The 21,709-nt window shown below is 37.0% G+C and overlaps 1 protein-coding gene across 7 annotated transcripts in view; it reads right to left on the bottom strand.

Moving 5' to 3' along the window:
* The window catches only part of LOC120415460 (complexin), a 488,836-nt gene extending 476,198 nt beyond the window's left edge, over positions 1–12,638 (bottom strand). Inside the window, exon 1 of one of the 7 annotated variants that reach the window (XM_039577042.2) lies at positions 12,009–12,638. The gene's annotated coding sequence lies outside the window, so the exon portion shown is untranslated. The other 6 variants (XM_039577033.2, XM_039577016.2, XM_039577051.2 and 3 more) reach the window with 6 other exon arrangements.
* Positions 12,639–21,709: the final 9,071 nt, after the last annotated feature.

Raw genomic sequence — 21,709 nt, 5'->3', positions numbered from 1 at the left:
ATGATGCGAATTATTAAATATTCAAGAAAATTTAAGCTTCGTAAATATGCCACCCTAACATCATGTTTGACCAACTTCCCAAGTCCATAAAAAAGCACTTTTCCAGACTCAGTTTCCTGGTGGCGGTGCAATTGAAAACTCCGAGCACTGATTTCCAGCAGCAGCGACTCGACTCGCAGTGCGCTGGTAAATGCTAATTAGAACACCATTCTTTCTGGTGCACACCGTCCAGAGCATGAGGGTGATTATGGAAATCTCAACGCGCCCCTCAGGACATTCCGTCCGATTTGAATAATTTTCCCGTTGAAAGCTGCAATACACCCGCAAACGACGACCGGTGACTGCGGGCTGATGTGGTGGACTGCACGTGTAACACAAATTAGTGCGAGTGTGATTAGGTTTTGAACAATGTGGTTCATTGTCGGATTGGTTCGATTTAGTTTATAATTTAAATTTTTGAAATTTTTTCAGAGTATATTTTTGATCGTAGAATAATATAGTGCTACAAATCTACTCTCAATCGGCATCCAACGAAATTTTCACCTCAGCAAAATCAAATTAACCTATATATTTTCGAATCCGTGTTCCGCCAAACCACCAATTGGAACTGATTTCAACGGTAGAAAAATAAAACAACATGAGAAAAAAAACACAGTTCAGCACATTTGAAGCCAATAAACACACATGGTTGAAAGGGGTGCAAAATCCGCATTTTCCGTAGAAATAGACGGAAGACTCGAAAAAACGTGACACTCTGGTAAAACCCCGGCGTAGGCCGTCGGACCCGGCCACAGAGAACCGTCACACATACAGGTAAATCGATAAAGCCCTTCAAGCCTCCCCCCTCTTATGTTATATTTTAGAGCTTGTTGTGGAGGCGCCAGGTAAGGGGTAGTCTGTAGGAGGGTGCCCTCCATTTTCAGGATTAAAGAGGAACAAAACAGTATAAAGGGAAGTAAGGGGGGTGGGTGATTCAAAGCTTTAGCTAGTAGACAGTCGGTCAATATTTTGTCAGTGCTTGTCAAAGCAACTTTGGGCCATACTGGAGAAAGGACAAGGGATGATAATACAGTGTGTGAATTATTTAGTACTGCAACTCGTTTATTTCAGAGCGATTTAACTTTTAAAGATTTTTTTTTAAATATTGAGAAAAAACTGACAGACCTCAGTGTTAAATGAGTTTTGCATTATTATACACAGCAAAACAAAATCTGTTTAAAATCGCATGCAAAAGCATGCACACCACCTTTGTGAACAAAAGCATGTAATATTGTATGAGAAAACGTGTACAAAGAAAGCGTGTACCGAAGAAAAAAATCAGGTCCGCGCCCTAACCATCTCGGCTAACTGATATAATTTGTATGGAAATTCAAATTACTCTGGGGAAACTTCTTGGAAAACTTGCACTTTTGCGTTTACAAAATTCCTGTTATATTATTTAATAAAACTAACGCAGTTGAAGTATGAAAAATGTGAAAATGGAATTTCCCCATAGTAATTTCCATTCGTGGACTTCCCAAATTTTGGGAGGTTGGTTGTGACTAGATGGTGACGACTCTCGAGATTTTCAATTTCCCGGGAATCGAGAGTTGATTCCCGGGACCCGGGAATTTTTTTTTAACCAGCCAATTGTGTCAATAATTTAAGAAGATAAGTAAAAAAACGTTTCTTTTTAATGAATTCAGAAACAATTAATTCATACTAATCCTATAAAACGTAAATTTAAGTAACGTCGTTATTTTGAGGAACTATTTCTTCATTTTTCTATTTTTTCCCTCAATCTACAAATAGAAAATCGTTTCTTGAGCCTTTTAGGGACTCAAAATTGAAGTATAAAATGTTTACGAATCTTCATTCGCACTGAGTGATTTTTTAAAAGTTGCACAAATTTGTTGTTGAACTTGTTATTAGTTTTTTTAAGGTAAAAAATAACTAATATGAGCAATTCTCTACCAAAACCGGAAATGGATTTTATTTGTATTTTTTGATTTGGCTCAAACTTTATGGGGGCCTTCCCTATGACCAAATAAGCTTTTTTGCGTCATTGGTTCACCCATACAAGTCTCCATACAATTTTGGCAGCTGTCCATACAAAAATGGTATGTAAATATTCAAACAGCTGTAACTTTTGAGTGAATTTTCTGATCAATTTGGTGTCTTCGGCAAAGTTGTAGGTATTGTTAAGGACTTTTGAGAAAAAAATAGGTACACGGAAAAAAATTTGCAGATTTTTTTATCAGCTTTTTTTTCACTAAAACTCAATTTCCCAAAATACGTATTTTTTGTTTTTCGAGATTTTTTGATATGTTTTAGGGGACAAAAATCCGCAACTTTTCCGCAAATTTTCTGAACTTTTCAAAAAAAATATTTTTGGAAATGGTCACTCATGGTCACTATTTTTAAAAATCGAAAAACTGCAAATATTTCGCTAAAATCAAACTTTCGGTGGCTATATCTTGAAAACGGAGCATTTTATCAAAAAATCTGTAAAGTACTTTTTGATTGCAAATTCAATTTATCATTAAAAAATGATGTCAAACTTGTTTTTGCATGAAATTTCGAATTTTCCAAAAATCACTGTTTTTTTTTCAAAAAATCATAACTCGGCGGCAGGTTTTTTGACCATGTTTCACTATGGCTCAAAAGTTGCGGATTTTGTCCCCTAAAACATATCAAAAAATCTCGAAAATCAAAAAATACGTATTTTGGGAAATTGAGTTTTAGTGAAAAAAAAGTTGATAAAAAAATCTGCAATTTTTTTTCCGTGTACCTATTTTTTTCTCAAAAGTCCTTAACAATACCTACAACTTTGCCGAAGACACCAAATTGATCAGAAAATTCACTCAAAAGTTACAGCTGTTTGAATATTTACATACCATTTTTGTATGGACAGCAGCCAACATTGTATGGAGACTTGTATGGGTGAACCAATGACGCAAAAATGCTTATTTGGTCATAGGGAAGACCCCCACAAAGTTTGAGCCAAATAAAAAAATACAAAAAATAAAAATGGTCGAAATCGGCCGATTTCGTAGAGAGTTGCTCATATATAATTTCCAATTATGCAATATCATATTTTTGCATTATGATAAATAACGACACAATACAATAACTTTAGGTTGATTTTTTCCTTCTTAAGGTCAACTGTAAATGTTCATAATTAGCGGACACTAAGTTTACAACGAATGCCTGATTTTTATTCCCAAAATATAATTTAATACGCAAAACACAAAATGACTTATTGACATAAAAAAAGAAAATTAAATCGATACAGCGAAATTGACTTACTTAGAATTAAAAAAAACACAAAATTATGAGTTTTGCTATGCTTGAGAGGGGATATGAAAATTAAACTTATCTTGAAAAGGTTTTCCCTCATAGAAATGATGAATATTTCATTCCTGGTTTGTATTTGCTTAGAATGTTTCAAGGTTGATTTTTGGGTCCACATTTTTTGGTTACCGTCAGTGGGGGTGACATTGGGTCTGGGGGGTGAGATTGGGTCAAAGTGATTTTTTACGGATTTTACCATTTCTCAGGTTATTCTCAACGAAACTGAATTTTGTTAAAAGGGTTATGTAGGGGACATCTTAAGATGACTGCGCTGAAAAAATCTCGTTCCTAGAACAAATCCTGTTATTTTGGCAGATGTCCAAATTTGGGGTACGTTTTTGGCCAAAAATGACCTCTCAAAAAATCATTTTTCTAATATTTTTGCTAGAATTGCTCGAAAACTACTCAAATGTTTCAAAATCTCCACTTCAAACATTGTAGCGTGTCAATACGATTCCCTCGAACAAGAAACACTGTTGGATGACTTGTTTTTACCATATCGTTGTATTTGAGCATCATTTTAGTTTCATTTGACCCAATGTCACCCCCTCTAACGGGTGAGATTGGGTCATTTTTCAAGCTTTTGGCATTTAAGGTAGTGTTTATCAAAATCGACCATATTTTGGGAAAATGTTAGTAAACTATCTAAGAATAAATCTACGTTTAAAGATTTTCGATGTTCTTTAAATTGTTTTTGTTACTAAGAAATTACTAGAGGTGTATCATTTTTAGACCCATAGTCACACCCACTGACGGTACTCTCAATTATAGTTATTGGAATTTTGAAAAGTTAAAATTCACACTTTTAGAATAAGAAGATTAGAGAAGCATTGGTTTATGCAAACTTGAAAATCGAACATTGAACATCTAATGTTTTAAACAATTTCGAATGTTTCAATTGTTTATCTGATTAAATTATTAATTTTGGTTAGATATTTATAAGTAAATATAAAATTTCTCGGGAGTCTCGACCAATTTCCCGGGAATCGAGAGGTCCAAAAATGGCCGATTTCCCGGGAATTCCCGCTCGTCACCCTCTATTTGTGACCATAAAAGATACCCAAACCTGTGTTGCTGGAGAAATCAATTTTCGATTACACCTTAGTAGCCCACCTGTAGGGTAAACAATTTTAGGGTCAACTTTTTCATTTCTTGGGCATTTACTACGTTTTCAATAATAGTGATATATTATAAATGTAAAATAATATAAATTAATACATTGCATGGATTGATTTCATACAACGGCACAAAACTAAAAAAAAAAAAAAAAGAAAATGGTAATAATTTATGACGTTTAAAAAATCATACACAAAGAATTTGTAACAAAAACAAAACTAGCCAAAAAAAATTGCCCCTCACTGTACGACGTTCAAGCTTTTTGCGTGGGAGGAGAAAATCGGACAAAAGCAAAACAGACGGAGAAAATGCCACCACATCGAGCGAATGGTGGTCAATTGCGGGTGGCCGGAGAAGAGGAGGGTGGAGGGGAACTGGGAGACAAATTGGCCCGGCTCAAAGAAATACAAAATGAACAAAAACAACAAGAAGAAAAGGTAAAACAAACCACCGATAGTGTGTGTGTGTGTGTGCTTGTTCGAACTTTCAATGACCACCGAACAGGTGGAGTGAGTGAAACGCAAAGAAAACAACTCACCGATGGGGTGGTTGTCGGTGTGTGTATGTATGGTTTGAGAGCTTTACGGGTTGTGTGTTTTGTTTTACACTCACACGAGAGGGGAGGTAAAATCGATGATAGTAGAGGATTAGTGAGTTTATATGAATAAGATAACTAGTAAAAACAAACACACAAACAAATTTAGTTATGTGTTAGTTGCTTGAATGCAGTAAACGACTTAAGTTGTTTAAACAGTGTGACCAGTTCATGACTAAAAAACTAACCTAATCCACCTATGTGGTTGATGCCTTCCTCACTTTATACCAACAATGGGTAATATTGGTTTGGACACATATTTCAGCTATGTTTTTAGGTCCAGAAAAATAAGTACACAGATATAACTTAAGTTGTCATCGAGACAGGGTTGCCAGATTTTCAATTATGTGGACTCATTGGAAAGGTCTCTTGATTATCTAACCAACGATGGGTCGGATGATGGTTCCGGACATCGTTTACATACATTTAAGTGAGATCCAGCTTCAAAAAAGTACATAAATATCACTTAAGTGGTCATAACTCGAGACAGGGTTGCCAGATCTTCGATGTTGTGGACTCGTTGGAAAGGTATCGATGGGTCTGATGATGGATCCGGACATCGTTTACATACATTTAAGTGAGATTCGGCTTCAAAAAAGTACATAAATATCACTTAAGTGGTCATAACTCGAGATAGGGTTGCCAGATCTTCAATATTGTGGACTCGTTGGAAAGGTCTCTTGATTATCTAACCAACGATGGGTCTGATGATGGTTCCGGACATCTTTTACATACATTTAAGTGAGATCCGGCTTAAAAAAAGTACATAAATATCACTTAAGTGGTCATAACTCGAGACAGGGTTGCCAGATCTTCAATATTGTGGACTCGTTGGAAAGGTCTCTTGATTACCTAACCAACGATGGGTCGGATGATGGATCCGGACATCGTTTACATGCATTTAAGTGAGATCCGGCTTCAAAAAAGTAAATAAATATCTCTTAAGTGGTCATAACTCGAGACAGGGTTGCCAGATCTTCAATATTGTGGACTCGTTGGAAAGGTCTCTTGATTACCTAACCAACGATGGGTCGGATGATGGATCCGGACATCGTTTACATGCATTTAAGTGAGATCCGGCTTCAAAAAAGTACATGAATATCTCTTAAGTGGTCATAACTCGAGACAGGGTTGCCAGATCTTCAATATTGTGGACTCGTTGGAAAGGTCTCTTGATTACCTAACCAACGATGGGTCGGATGATGGATCCGGACATCGTTTACATGCATTTAAGTGAGATCCGGCTTCAAAAAAGTACATAAATATCACTTAAGTGGTCATAACTCGAGACAGGGTTGCCAGATCTTCGATGTTGTGGACTCGTTGAAAAGGTCTCTTCATTACCTAACCAACGATGGGTTAGATGATGGATCCGGACATCGTTTACATGCATATAATTGAGATCCGGATATATGTGAAAACACATTTTTATACATAACTTTTGAACTACTTATCTTCAACTTCAAACAATTCAATAGCGATGTATGGGACCCTAAACCAAGTCGAATGCAGCTGGTTGGATCAAAATCGGTTCAGTCAGTGCTGAGAAAACTTGGCAAGATTTTTGAACACATACATACATACACACACACACAGACATTTGTTCAGTTTTCGATTCTGAGTCGATATGTATGTATGAAGGTGGGTCTTCGAGCTTTTAACAAAAAGTTCATTTTTAGAGCAGGATTATAGCCTTACCTCAGTGAGGAAGGCAAAAATACTCTTTTTTCGAGATATAAAATACAATTTGCAATCTGATTTTCTAAGTGCGTGACTTTTTTTTTACATGACCTAGCTTGAAAATATTTTCCTTTATGACAAATTGATAAAGTGAGATGCACAAATCTGGAGTTTTTTTTTTTTTTTTTTTGAAAAGGTCCAATAAACCAAATTTTCAGTTTTTGCTTTCTGGGTGTTAATACCCCTGACTCAAGGCGGTTTCAAAAACACCCAAAAAGCAAAATCTAACTATTTGGTTTATTGGACCTTTTCAAAAAAAACTCCAGAAATAAACGATTATTGTTAAAGGACCATCCATACACCACGTGGACACTTTTTCGAAATCTCAGGCCTCTCAGAATCAGTTATTTTTCTAGAAAACTATATTTTTGAAATCTTTGCACTTAGAGCAAAGCTTTTTCAAAAAGTCCTATAAACGAGGAAACCTATGGCGCATTGGTTGTTTGAAGAGGTAAACTTGAAAATTTAATTAATGATTGTCTATACACCGGGTTAAACCTACGAGTCCATGGTCTGAAATGTTTTATAACCCTTGTATCGAAAAGTAATACTTTTTATACTGTTTAAGAGCGTTGCGAAACACTTTAAAAAATCCGTTTCGTTTCAACCAATTCACAAACATGATTTATTTCAACACGAATTCATTCAACTCAAAAAAATGCAGCTTGTTTCATAAACCACTATTTAATATATTTTTTATCAAATACAATACAGTCCAGGCTCGAAGTTCGATTATCCGAAGACAGAAGGACTTCGGATAATCGAATAACGAACCATTTTTTTTTCATTTTCATATTTTCTTTTTCAAACATTAAATTCGAGTTATGCAACCACAATTTAGTTAAAAGTGAGTGGTTGTTTGCTTATTTAATTACCAAACCATTTAAAACTTAATTTTAAAACCATTTTATTAACCGTATTATTTCTTTCAAAATTCGTGCAAAACTAAAAATTAAAATGTTCAGATACAAAAAATGCTTTAAATAATATTGAATAAGCAAATCCATCAAATATATTTTCAAAGCAGGCAAAGCATTCGAGCCTATTGCAATCAACGTTCTCTGATAAATTTTCAAACAAAATCGATGGCAAATGCTTTACCATGACTAACTATCCCCAGTACAGCACACACACACACACACGCTTCACAAACCTCATCCCTTCAAAAGCACAGCACTCCAAAGCGCCCACGTGTACTGCACGGGAAAAAGCCCAATACCCACGTGCCCACGTCAATCTTCCCCGTCTACCTTGCCCCATCAATCCCGCTGGGAAATTCGTCAACCAACAGCGGCAATCGAAGGCAGTGAATCAATCAAACAGCTCCCCCAAACAGTGCAGCAACATCAAAAACATAACCTCATTCTTCTTAGGGCTGGGCACACTGGCTGACTGTTTTGTTGATTACACACTCACAAAGGTTCATCGATCAAAGCCAAAACAGCAAAGAGGAACAAAAAATCACACAACTTGAACAAAAAAACCCAAGCAGAATCGCTGGTTGTGTGAATTTGTGAGGTAAGAGAATCAGTGTGTGTGTGTGTGTTTTTGTGGTTTATTTACAGTTTTCATCTCATGTCACATCGTGCAGAAGTGTTTTGTTTTCGATGAGTTCATCATTGGGTGCTGTCAGAACCCGTCTGTATCACACTCCGAGTCGTGGTAATTCATGGTAATTCAATTAGGAGAAAGGTTAAGTTCGGCAGGTCACAATAGCCCACTGTGTGTGGTTTGAGTTGGTTTGCGTGGTGTGTTCTGGTGTGTGGAATGTCAGGTTGTATAATTGATCTAAATCAAAGCAGGTCACATACCGTTCTAGTTGCGGATCATCGAGTCGAAGTAGGCGCCGCCTCCCTCCTTCTGTTCCACGCCCAGATAAGGGAGGTGAAGAGCAGTAGGCGGTGGCTAGTCAGCGGAGGCAGATCCGGATCCGCGTACAGTCCAGAACCGATTGTGGTCCGTCGTAAACACCAACCAACCAACCTCGGTAGGATCGGTAGCTGGCGTGTGGTGATCTTCACCGTGCGACGTGGAGCGGACAGAAACACCGCAACAACAACAACGAAACGACGCACTCGAGAACTACACAGCTCCACAAACGAAACGACGAAACCTTGCTCTCAACACACACAGCACCGAAACTCAGACCGAACTGTCCGACACGGAGTGGCCTCGCAGGTTCCGTAGGGGTTCCCCACCGCCGCTCGTCGCCCTCGGCCCCTCGGTCGGGGCGTCGTGCGAATGTCGTCGGTGGAGCCGACCACACTCACACAGATAACGGGTCGACCGAGAGAGAGTGCGAGAGAGTTTGGGGGATTCGGACTCGGATCGCAGGGTCGAAGCTAGGAAACATCGGAGTCGGTCGGTTTTTTGGAGCTGTGTGTTGAGAGATCCAAGTAGCCCACGTGGTGGTAGTTGTTCTGGCATTGCTCACATACGCACAGTTTACTCTGCTAGTCTGCTAATGGGGTATGTGGTGGTGAAACGTAAAAGCTCTTCAATTTCGTACACGCTGAGAATTATGACTACTTTTCCGGGCAGCGTTGCCAAGTTACCGACAAATTTGTTGAATTGTGTCTATTCTAACCGAAACCAATCAAAAATATTAAACGCAAAATCAGCACTTTGAAGTTCAATTGCAGTATCTGAAAAGCTGTTACATCTGAAATCAAGTCATTTTAAATTTAGAATTTTGATTAAAAAAAAAACATTTTTTAGAAAAGATATATTTTGCATGCAAGCTTCTAAACTGACTGTTCTTAGTAAAATTTAATGATTACAAAATTGTTTCGCATCTATAGAAAAATATATCCTGCCAAGTGTCTGACGTTACATTATTTACATAAAACACATAAAAATCCTGTCATACAATAAAAACCGTTTATTGTCTTTCATATAATTTTTAAGTAATGTTTATTTGTTTTCAAGTAAGTTTTGCGCTTTTTTTTCATTTATTGTTTAACTTAAAATTAACGAAATGTTTTTTCAACGCTTCGATTTGTAATAATTCGACAGTAGCATAAGCTGTATCTTCTATTTCTGATGTTAAAAATTGAAATGCTGATTTATTAAAATTTAACAGCTCGATATTTTTGAAGTTGACGTCAGTAAACGCGTCGGTTTGTTCAAGGTATGAATTTGGCCATTCTAGGGGAGGAATAAGGATTCAATAGAAATTCAATGACTTTAAACGAGTTTGCAAAACAAAAAACATAAATCATTATTTGACAATTCTATGCAACATTCAGTTTTTTTGAATAGTAAGAACGACATCAGTTTTTTCCTAAAATTTCATTTTTCAAAGCTCTAATTTATGTGAAGTTTGACATTTCGATGCCTCTGTACTCTCTTATGCTAACAAGAAAACCAGTAAGCTTAGTACAAGAGTGCTCGATTTACTGAAACAATACAAAATGATTTTTTCAATAAATCTTTCTCTGCCATTTGTAGGTTTTTGGACACAAGCAATAATTTGACAGTTCGGTTTTCAATTCATTTTTGGGATTACTATTTATAAAAACCGCTGTGAATTGTTGCAACCTTCAAGCTTATAAAAAAACTTAATTTTTAAGTAATATTTTTTGTGAGTTTTTGTCTTATTCGAAACATTCCAAGTATTTTTTTTTTTCATTTTTTTATAATGGATCAGAGTATAAGCAGAACGCTGAATTGTATATTAAACAACAGTAGTTTAGTGAAAATAAACAGAACCAAATTTAATAAAACTGTCATAAGATAATTATTGTGAGGTTTATTTAATTAAATATGAGCAGTTAAATACAAAATATCAAAAAAAATCTGCAAGTTTTAATTCATTGAAATAAAAAAAAGTAAAATTTTATTAATCAACTTAATGTTAACATGTTAAGGTTAATGTTAACATTCCATAGGTTGTCTTCCTAAGGTGTGATAAAGTCCGGTTTGTGACGATACACTACCTTCCTACTAAGCAATCGAATCCAGAAAGGAAAAGATCGCCGGGATTTGAACCCCAATCTACCGCTTGCGAGGCGGAAGCGTTACCACTGGGCTACGTGGCTCGGTCAAAATGAATTTAAAAAAATGTATGTCTATTAATCTAAAGATTAGAAATCTTTTTGCGTTCAATTAAAAATGGACAGCAAATGTAAATTATAGCGCATTTTAAAAATTAAACTTGTGTTGTCTGTACTTCAGTTTATTTCGAAGTATAAACTTTAATTTGTTATGAAAATTGCAATTTTTATGTAAACACCTAAAATGTATGGTTATATTTGTGCATTGAAACCAATAACTTCAAAATAAATGTGAGGGGGGAAGGGAATTAAGTTCTTCAATATCAGCCAAAGGGGGAATGGAGCACAAAAGGTTGAGAAGCACTGGTTTAGATGGTCCAATGGTGTTTCCATGTACATGTTGAAATTCTGGCTTTTAATTACAATTATTGCATTGAAAAATAAATATTTGCATCGGTCTTAACTATTTTGAAAACCAATGATTGAAAAAACGAATGGGCAGGTGTAAAATTTTTATAAAACTTTTTTCGCATTCCAATGTTAATACTATGGTTTGTAATTTATTTATTTTTTTTGGTTGACCCTTCAGCCAGAGTCGAGGGACATAAACTTCAAAAAATTCAATTCAATAGGGCGAATCTACTTGACGTGAACTGTCACTTGAGCAAAAGGGATAGACTGCTTGTTTATAAATGCAGATTTGCCCTATTGACCTGTTACTACGGAACTGAAGCATTTTCGCAAAGCGCAATATTTTCGTATGTCCGCATCAAAAATAGAGAACAAAATGAACTGTCAAAATTAAAAATAGTCCCATAAGATATAATCGCCAAATATTATTCAAGAACTGGCAACGCTGCCCGCTGAAAGCTCTCCATTCCAATACACTCCGAGAACCGGCCACTTCAAGTTCCGCAAACTGTAATCAACGTTTTCCACCACACCGAGAAAAGTTTTTCCTCAGCATACCACCAGGCCGCTGTCAAACCGAACTTGTGACGTAATCTTTGCGCATGTGCCGTCTCTCTCTAGTCTCTTTCAGCGGCAGCCTTCTTCACGTGTTTGACTGGTGAAAACTCCACTGTTATCTAACTTCTTGTTCCGACGTCGAGGGGGGGCGCCACCTAGCCTCAGCCTCACCCCTCCTCTTTGTCCACCGTGTGCCGTGCACATAAATCAATAACACTCTCCCCGTCTGACAGGCCACCCTGACCAAGAACTCTACTAACCCTGTAGTAAACACACGCACCGATGAAAGCTCGATACTCGAAAGCCAGCCCAATTTGGAGGTTAGAACAATAGAACAATTATGTCGACACTCGGACTGCGGATCGACTCGAATTGGCGTGAAACTGGTTCCGTCTCGGAGCACTGAGCTGGCTTGAAAAGGGTCAACGTCGGAGAAAATCCACCACCAAAAAACGACCGCGTCGCGACGCCCAAACCGGGGACAGATCTCGCACAACGTAACAATAGCACACCGACAAAACTAGACACAACGGCTAGAGAACAATTGCACACTTTTGCACCATCGAACAGAACACCGAAAACGGAAAATCGCGAACCACAAATTACAGAAGTTACAGACGACGACGACGATACGAGATATATTTTGTAGGACACCAAACTTTTTTTTTGGGCTTACGCGAGTCGACCAGACGACGTCCTGCTGCTGCTGTCCCGCTCTCGAAAGCTTTCCCTCCTCGAAAGCTCACCAACACAGTGAAAAACCCCCGCTTCCGTGAACAACTTTCCAGCAGTGACTGAAACAGCAACCATTTTCCCCTCGCGAAATCCTGGAAGCATTTCCCCATTTCCCCCAGAGCGACAGAAAGAGACGGCGCGAAAAGCTCGGCTGGAAAAAACTGCGCAAAGCTCTCGCTCTCGGGGAAAGCTCGCGGCTCTAGCTTCGTCACCAATACACGCTTGGCAAAATGATGTGAGAGAGCGAACGAAATCGATCCGGTTTTGCGTGTATAAATTCCAGCGGATTCGCGGTCGAGCAACGAAGGATTGTTTTGGCCGTCGTCGGCGAGACCATGTGACTCACGGGGAAAGGAAAAGAAAAGACGGGATTTTCCTTCGTTTGGTGGTGGAATGTGGAAGGCGAGGGTTGGGGGGAATGTCAAAAATATGGAACTTTTATAGCTTATCTAGATAAAACGGTATAAGTCTGAGAGGATATGAAAAAGGGTAAGAAAAAAAGAGTGTTTAATTCAGACGTTGAATAAAGCAAATAGAAAACTCAAAATAAAATAAATCGGCATGCTTGCTCAGGGAATCTATTGGATTAATTTACAATTTAATCAAACGCATTTACGGTAAATAAATCTACGGACGAATTTCTTCATAAAACTATACCTTTATTATTTTGTTATTGTTATTCTTTTTATCTTTTGAATTATTTTTAGGTGGTATCATATTCCAGGTTTGTAAATTCTTCTTAAGCTCAATTCACCATTTTGCTTTTAAATAATACAATTGCAAATCATATCAATTCTTCCGCCTTCCGCCTTCTCAAAATCATCTAAAAAATCAAGGGACAAAAAATACCAAACATAACATTTCTTATTAGAAGAACAAGAATAATTGAAAGTCAACCGTTTAAAAAAATCTGTTTTTGAATATAGATAAGTTTCAGAATCTTTGAAATCTTTTGTGTGTCTTCGATTACTTTAAAACGACATTCATTGAAACTTTTTGAACTATAGTTTCAAATGATTTATTTTTCAATGATTTCAAGTAAAGCCGATAAAAATAATCCAATCTTCAACACATTTTTGAGACCCTTTCCAACAATTTGGGAACGATTGGTTAAGCTCACGATTGGCGCAAAGCGAATGAAATTTATATGGAAAATACTGAGCAGTTCTCTAGGATTTCGGTCATTCGATTTTTTTTTTGTATTTTTTAATCCGACTGAACCTTTTTTGGAGCCTTCGGTATGCCCAAAGAAGCCATTTTGCATCATTAGTTTGTCCATATAATTTTCCATACAAATTTGGCAGCTGTCCATACAAAAATGATGTATGAAAATTCAAAAATCTGTATCTTTGGAAGGAATTTATTGATCGATTTGGTGTCTTCGGCAAAGTTGTAGGTATGGATACGGACTACACTGGAAAAAAATAATACACGGTAAAAAGAATTTGGTGATTTTTTTATTTAACTTTTTATCACTAAAACTTGATTTACAAAAAAACACAATTTTTGATTTTTTTTATTTTTTGATATAGTTTAGAGAACATAAAATGCTAACATTTCAGAATTTTCCAGGTTGTCTTAAAAATCATTAACCGAGATATGAATTTTTTAATCATTACTGATTTTTTCAAAAAATCGAAACTTTGGTAGTAAAAATTTTTAAACTTCATTTTTCGACGTAAAATTAAATTTGCAATCAAAAAGTACTTTAGTGGAATTTTGATAAAGTACACAGTTTTCAAGTTATAGCCATATTTAAGTAACTTTTTTGAAAATACGACCCTTAGTTGCTGAGAAATTGCCATGCAAAGGTTTAAAAACAGGAAAATTTATGTTTTCTAAGTCTCACCCAAACAACCCACCATTTTCTAATGTCGATATCTCAGCAACTAATGGTCGATTTACAATGTTAATATATGAAACATTCGTGAAAATTTACGATCTTTTTGAAAACAATGTTTTCAAAAATTTTAAATCAAGACTAACATCTCAAAAGGGCGTAATACTGAATGTTTGGTCTTTTTGAAATGTTAGTCTTGATTTGAAAATTTTGAAAAGATTTTTTCGAAAAGATCGGAAAATTTCACAAATGTTTCATATATTAACATTGAAAATCGGATCATTAGTTGCTGAGATATTGACGATAGAAAATGGTGGGTTGTTTGGGTGAGACTTAAAAACATCAATTTTCCTGTTTTTAAACCTTTGCATTGCAAAATCTCAGCAATAAAGGTCGTATCAACAAAGTACAAAACAGCAAAATATAGAGAATTTTCTCAGCTTTTCAAAAATATTTTTTTCAAAACTGGGTAAACATGTGCACTAATTTAAAAAAATGAAAAACTGCGACTATTTTTAAAAAAGTCACTTAAATATGGCTATAACTTGAAATATGGCTATAACTTGAAAACGGTATGGCTATAACTTGAAAACTTTATCAAAATTTCACTAAAGTACTTTTTGATTGCAAATTTGATTTTACATCGAAAAATGAAGTTGAAAAATTTTTACGACCAAAATTTTGATTTTCTAATCTAATCTAACCCTAGCGCAGCCAGTCTTTCGAGGGCATCCTGGAAAATGCCTTAGGTTGATTAACGCCTAGCATCCTCTTGTCATTATTGACATTCGCAGTGCCCCAATGCAATAAATTGCTTTGAAACATCACAAACGTTAAAGCGGCCAGGCCAACTGCGTAAAGTTAACAGCAAAGATGATTCGTTGAAATGGATTGAGTATGAGCACGAGTGTTCAAACAGCAATACATTTCTGAATCTACAGGGGTGGAAGAAACGTGCGGATCCCCCGCTCACGTTCCAAAATTTCGATTTTTTGAAAAAATCAGTATTGATTAAAAAATTCATTACTCGGTCAATGATTTTTTGCACAACCTGGAAATTTCTGAAAAGTTGGCATTTTATGTCCTCTAAAACATATCAAAAAATAAAAAATAAATAAAATAGTGTTTTTTTGTAAATCAAGTTTTAGTGATAAAAAGTTAAATAAAAAAATCACCAAATTTTTTTACCGTGCATTATTTTTTTCCAGTGTAGTCCATATCCATACCTACAACTTTGCTCAAGACACCAAATCGATCAATGGACATCTGCCAAATTTGTATGGAAAATTATATGGACAAACTAATGATGCAAAATGGATTCTTTGGGCATACCGAAGGCACCAGAAAAGTTTCAGTCGGATTAAAAAATACAAAAATTAAAATTGAAGAAAAAATACCGATTTCGTAGAGAATTGCTCTACTGTTAGAAAACCTGCGCTTTCACAATTTTTAATTTACAAAATTCTTGTTTCATTATTTTATGAAACTAACACCGTAGAAGTAAAAAACTTGCATAGCAAAGGTTTGGTACTAAAGTGCGTCACACAAAAAGATACAGAGTTTTTAAAAGTTATTTATTGAAATAATGAGTGAAACTCATATTTCCATACAAATTTCATTCGCAATCGTAGGTTTAACCAATCGCTTCAATTTTTTTTTTTTGCAAAATTAATAATTTTTATTGATTTTGAGAGCCTAATTGACAAAGGAAGCGCGTGGTCGTAAAAAAATATTCGGAGTGAAAAGTGATTTTTTGTGATTTTCAAAGCCCTTCCTAAATCATCGTTGTTCGGAAGGCACGGCGTCGGGTGGATTGTGATTAAATTTTTTGAATCAGGTTTTATTTTTTTTGCTGTGAAAAAGACATTTCTATATAATGATCGAAAGACGCATTGACATTTTGGAACGTCAAGATTATAGTGGAGCAAAATAACTGTGCGTGAGTGATTTAGTGTTTTAACCAGAAAGAACTTCCCATAGCATCATTGCTCGGAAGGCTCGCCGACGGGTCTGTTATGAAAGTTCTCCCCATAGCGTCGTAGCTCGGGAGGCATCGAAAAGCCAATACCTTATCCTACTGACCCAAAAAAAAATTAATCACGTGATGCTTGAAGGAGATGCTGTGGATTCAACGGCCTCAAGCGGTATCAACAAGTATAAAGCGAAAAACTGCAACTTCAACCATCGGACTAACATTCCTCCCTTTCGTTGAACTGCAGGCTTCTTGGGAGGTTAAACAGTGAACGGATGGTTGGCTCCCACTGATCATTTTTGATTCAATGTTTAACTTCAGCTGATCTGTCAATAACGGAGTAGCAGCTCATTGGCAGTCAACCATGCTCATGCTCATGCTCATGCTCATGCTCATGCTCATGCTCATGCTCATGCTCATGCTCATGCTCATGCTCATGCTCATGCTCATGCTCATGCTCATGCTCATGCTCATGCTCATGCTCATGCTCATGCTCATGCTCATGCTCATGCTCATGCTCATGCTCATGCTCATGCTCATGCTGCTCATGCTCATGCTAAATCAATAATTTTCATTGATTTTATTATATGACGTAAGCGCCATTACAATGAAAGTCATTTTTTATTAACCACCAATAGTACATCGAAATCACATCTCGTTCAAATTTTTGCTGAAAACCACTTTTTTAACAATACAATTAACACGTGTATTTATATTAATAATGTTTCACTAGTTTTCTACAAAATTGCCTTTTCTGGGACACACTAAAATTCATTTGAGACACACTTAGATCATTTTGATAAAATGCTTCCTACATTTTAAGAATTTCTTATGCCAAAAAGTGTAATTAGTTCAGATAATTTTTTGAGCATTTAATGTACATAAAATAATCCAGAAAGGTGATTTTTCATAGAGAACAAAATTTACATTTTAAATTACGTGTTGTTTGTAACATTTTTATGCGAAATTTGCTGAACTTTCAGAATAAAATACTTTCAGAACATACGATTCAGTTTTAAGAGGCAGTATTTGTAGATTCTGCTCGGTTTGTTCTAGAGGTCGTATCGAGGTGCTCCAGGGTTTGTTTGTCTATACATGAGATGAACTCATGTCAATTATGAGCCCTCTACGACAAAGGGAAGTGGGGTAAAACGGGCATTGAAGTTTGAGGTTCAAAAAACATGAAAAATCTTAAAATTGCTCGCATTTCCGTAAAACTTCATCAATTCCAACTCTCTTAGATGCATTCGAATGGTCTTTTGAAGCCCTTCAAAATGTGTTATAGACATCCAGGATTGGTTTGACTTTTTCTCATAGCTTTTGCAAATAACTGTTAAAAATGGATTTTTTTAAAACCCTAATAACTTTTGCCAACAGCCTCCAACACCCATACTTCCATACGTCAAAAGTTAGGGAATTTCATGGACTATAAGCCTACGGTATTAACTTTTTGGCCAATCGCAGTTTTTCTCATAGTTTTACGATTTTTCTAGAACAAACATTTTACAACGTTAGTTTTTTCCCTGTAGACCAAGAAGACGGCACTTTTTGGTCTCAATTTTGTCATATTCGGAATCCTCGGACAATTTCACGTAAGTTAGAAGTATTGGAGTTGTAATATTGATTTAAAAAATAATTAAATAAAACATTTTTGAAAAAAGAAATAGATCTTTTTTGCCCTATGATCAATACGTCAAATGCTGTATCAAGTAGGCGAAAACTTGTTTTACCCCTAATCCGACAAAATGCTAAATAATATTTTAATTAATTCTAAATGGCATTTTTTACAATCAAATTCAAAATTACAACACCTCAATCTAATGTAAAATTTTCTGAGGATTCCGATTATGTCAAAGTTGAGACCAAAAAGTGCCGCTATGGAGGCCTACAGGGCAAAAACTAACGTTGTAAAATGTTTGTTCTAGAAAAATCGTAAAACTATGAGAAAAACTGCGATTGGCCAAAAAGTTAATACCGTAGGCTTATAGTCCATGAAATTCTCTAACTTTTGACCTACGGGAGTATGGGTGTTGGAGGCTGTTGGCAAAAGTTATTAAGGTTTTAAAAAAATCAATTTTTAACAGTAATTTGCAAAAGCTATGAGAAAAAGTCAAACCAATCCTGGATGTCTATAGCACATTTTGAAGGGCTTCAAAAGACCATTCGAATGCATCTAAGAAAGTTGGAATTTATCAAACTTTACGCAAATGGGAGCAATTTTTTTAATTTTTCATGTTTTTGGAAAAAAAAGGGTTAAAACATTGACAAACTTTTAAAACTATATTACAACTCCCATAAGATGACAAGCTTCTTGATTTTTCACAGTTGAGTAACGATAAATTACAGCGAGTTTCAATCTATAATTTCTTCTTTTTTGTTAAATAAAGTTTGTTTTAGAACTTTGCACCATCGAATCGGGCGTCCCATTTTACATAAAAGTTCATTTGACTCAAAATTTTTATCCCTTCATGGTTTTGAGCCAGATCTAGAAAAAGAAAAAATCATTTGAATAAAATGATAATAGATATAGTGCACATTAGCACTAACATTATTTTTGAAACTGAGCTACTGATTGAACATTGACTTTAAAAATTCGTGTATCAGAATCGTTACGATCCCTTTCTTTAAAAAAATACTATTATCGATTTGACAAAACATGTTTGAGAAGTTTACATTGACCAATAATCCCACCCAACCAATAATCACACTTAATGTTTTTAAAGTCAAGTTTACGCTAAACCATGTTAAAATTTCCCTCCCCGCCATCACCAATGCATTTACGCCTTAATCTGCAATCAGTGACAGCCCCCAAAAAAAATGCAAAACTTTGCGCTGTGTCACTGCAATTGCAGCTGGTTATCTTCTCACTTTCCATTACCACTGCTGACTGATGCAATTTCGGTTCCCTCCTACCCCCATCAGGCAGCCACCCAAGTTGCTTGAAAATTCGATTGTCAACTCAATGGACACTGGAATTTGCGGTTTTTTATTGGTCTTAATTATTTATCATAAACTCGAATTGTTTCTTGATTCGATTCTGATACTTTTTAAAACAAAATATTTTTTTGCTTTAAAATTTACTGAAATTTATAAAATAGTGTAAAGGAATTTTAATTCACTGTCCGCAGGACTTCGCGAGCGGTGCTACAATCAGATCAAAACCAACAAAGTGGTAAATGAGATCAGAGCATGGCGATGATACTTACTTTTTTCCACAGCGCTATCTGTCCACCGCCCGGATGGCGGACCCGGCCAAAGCTTACCGGGGAACCAGGAAGGAACACGAAGTAGCCCTCCGGGGAAAACCGTCCCAGTCATCCCGAGCCAACCAGCCAACCAAGCCTGAGATGGACAGAATCGCTTTTTCCTCATCACTTCTCCTCGCAAGACTGACTAGTTAAGCTGCTGGTGGGAAAAAGATAATGCTCTCTCTCTCTCTCTCTCTCTATCTCCTGTACTAGCGAAGAGCTTTAGTAGAAGGTACTATTTTGCCCGAGCTGAGATGGTTGTCACCGTTGGTTAAACTGTCTCACAATTATCTAAATAAATAATCCGTGAAATTGCGAGTGCCGTTGCACTTTAGAGTGGCGTGTGACACCTCGTCTTTTTTTTCTCCTTGCAATGAAGTGATGAACAGTGATGGAATCATTTTCAGCAGATGTATCGAAAAGTAATACTTTTCTTTACTGCTTGGAAGTTTGACACTTATCTTGACGTCAAATAACATTCAAGAGGTGAAAGAAACGTTTCATTAAAATAACAATACTTGTACTATTTTTTCATTTGAATATCAGGAAATTCTACTATCTTTTAAACTTTTTGATCTTCACTTGGCTCTGACAGCTCCGAGAGTGTAGACGTGTGTGACGTGAGCGCTAAAGGCATCGTGCCTCGAGTTGTTGGACGGATGGAGTTGGAAGAGACCTCCGAGAAGGATGATTTTCAACTCATCCCCGGAAATCGGAAGCGGAAGAAGACCCCTGAGATCACCGGAGCTGTCGTCGGAGAAGGAAAAGTGGAGCAGAATGTGCTCAATAACAACAAGTTCATCCCGCTAGCGGAAAACAAAAACAACAACAATGCCTGCTCAGCAGGAGGAGGAGACGCCCCGGCGGTTTCATCACCCGGCCAGTCGGCAGGTAAACAAAAGCAACCACTTTTGGTGGTGAAGAGCACCACTGATTTTTACAAGCTCGTGTTAATAGTGGAAAGTTGTAAATTTGGTTTCAACCCGATTTACAAACTAATCCGATTTGGAACCAAGGTGACCTGCTTCTCTGTCAAAGATTTTGACAAGTTGCAAGAGCTCTTCAAGAAGATAAAAGTGGAATTCTACACCCACGTACGGCGGAGCGAACGAAATCATGTAGTTCTTCGTGGTTTACCAGATGAACTGAAACCGGACGCATGTCAAGTACCTTCTGAAGAGGGATCTCAAGCTGGACGCGCTGGAGGTGCATATCATCAAGCGGAAGGAAAAGTCCACCGTGGACGAAACTCCGTACATTGTGGTCTTCCCCAAGGGATACACCAATCTGAAAAAGCTCTCTGCAGTGAAAGTTGTAGCAAGCACTATCATCCGGTGGGAGGCCTACCGGAACAAGCGGCCGAACGTGACCCAGTGCAGGAACTGTTTGCAGCTGGGCCATGGGACCAGAAACTGCCACCTCAAGGGGAGGTGCAACAACTGTGGGGGTCCCCGCAAGACGGACGAGTGCAAAGTCCAAGAAGCCGAGCCGAAGCGGTGTGCCAACTGCTCTGGAGCCCACGAAGCCACGGACCGCAGCTGCCCCAAGCGTGCGGACTTTATCCGGAGGCGCCAGCAGGCGTCGAAACCGAAACCGCCGGCAAGGAAGGCGGAGAAGCAGAGTCCAGCAGTTCCGGCGTTTACTGCCGGGCGCAGTTCCGGACGGAAAATCCAAGGATCGCCCTCGTCCCGCAGGAAGCAGCCAAGGTGGCCCCCGAGACGGTGGAGCCACGGAGAAGGAAGCCGGGACTGAGCTGTTTTCTCCGAGTACATCGGCAGGTTCAAGACCTGCAAGACCCGCTTGGACCAAGTAACCCTCGTCAGTTACATGATCTCCAAGTATGGAATTTAAGGAGTTTTTTTGTTATTATATATTGTTTTACTGATCCTTGGTCCCAACCTGGTCACAGCATCTAAAAGGACCTAATAAAAATAAGTTAAGAAAAAAAAACATTTTGATCTTTGTGAACTGTTGATAAACGTTTCCTTTGGTTTCTATTCATTATTTTTAGGGCAAGTTATTAAACTTCATAAAAAAAACTCAGAAGTACTTTACTAAATATGTAAATATATGTTTTTTTGAAGTTGAGCTTGAAATCTGGTTAATAGTGTTACTATTTTAATGTTTTATTTTGTCACACCTTATTCTACCATATTCCAGAACTGT

This window comes from Culex pipiens, chromosome 1 (assembly GCF_016801865.2).
Source record: "Culex pipiens pallens isolate TS chromosome 1, TS_CPP_V2, whole genome shotgun sequence".
Classification (NCBI taxonomy): Eukaryota; Metazoa; Arthropoda; class Insecta; order Diptera; family Culicidae; genus Culex; species Culex pipiens.
Note: the sequence above shows the minus strand (reverse complement) of the source record. Positions and strands in the feature narration are given on the sequence as shown.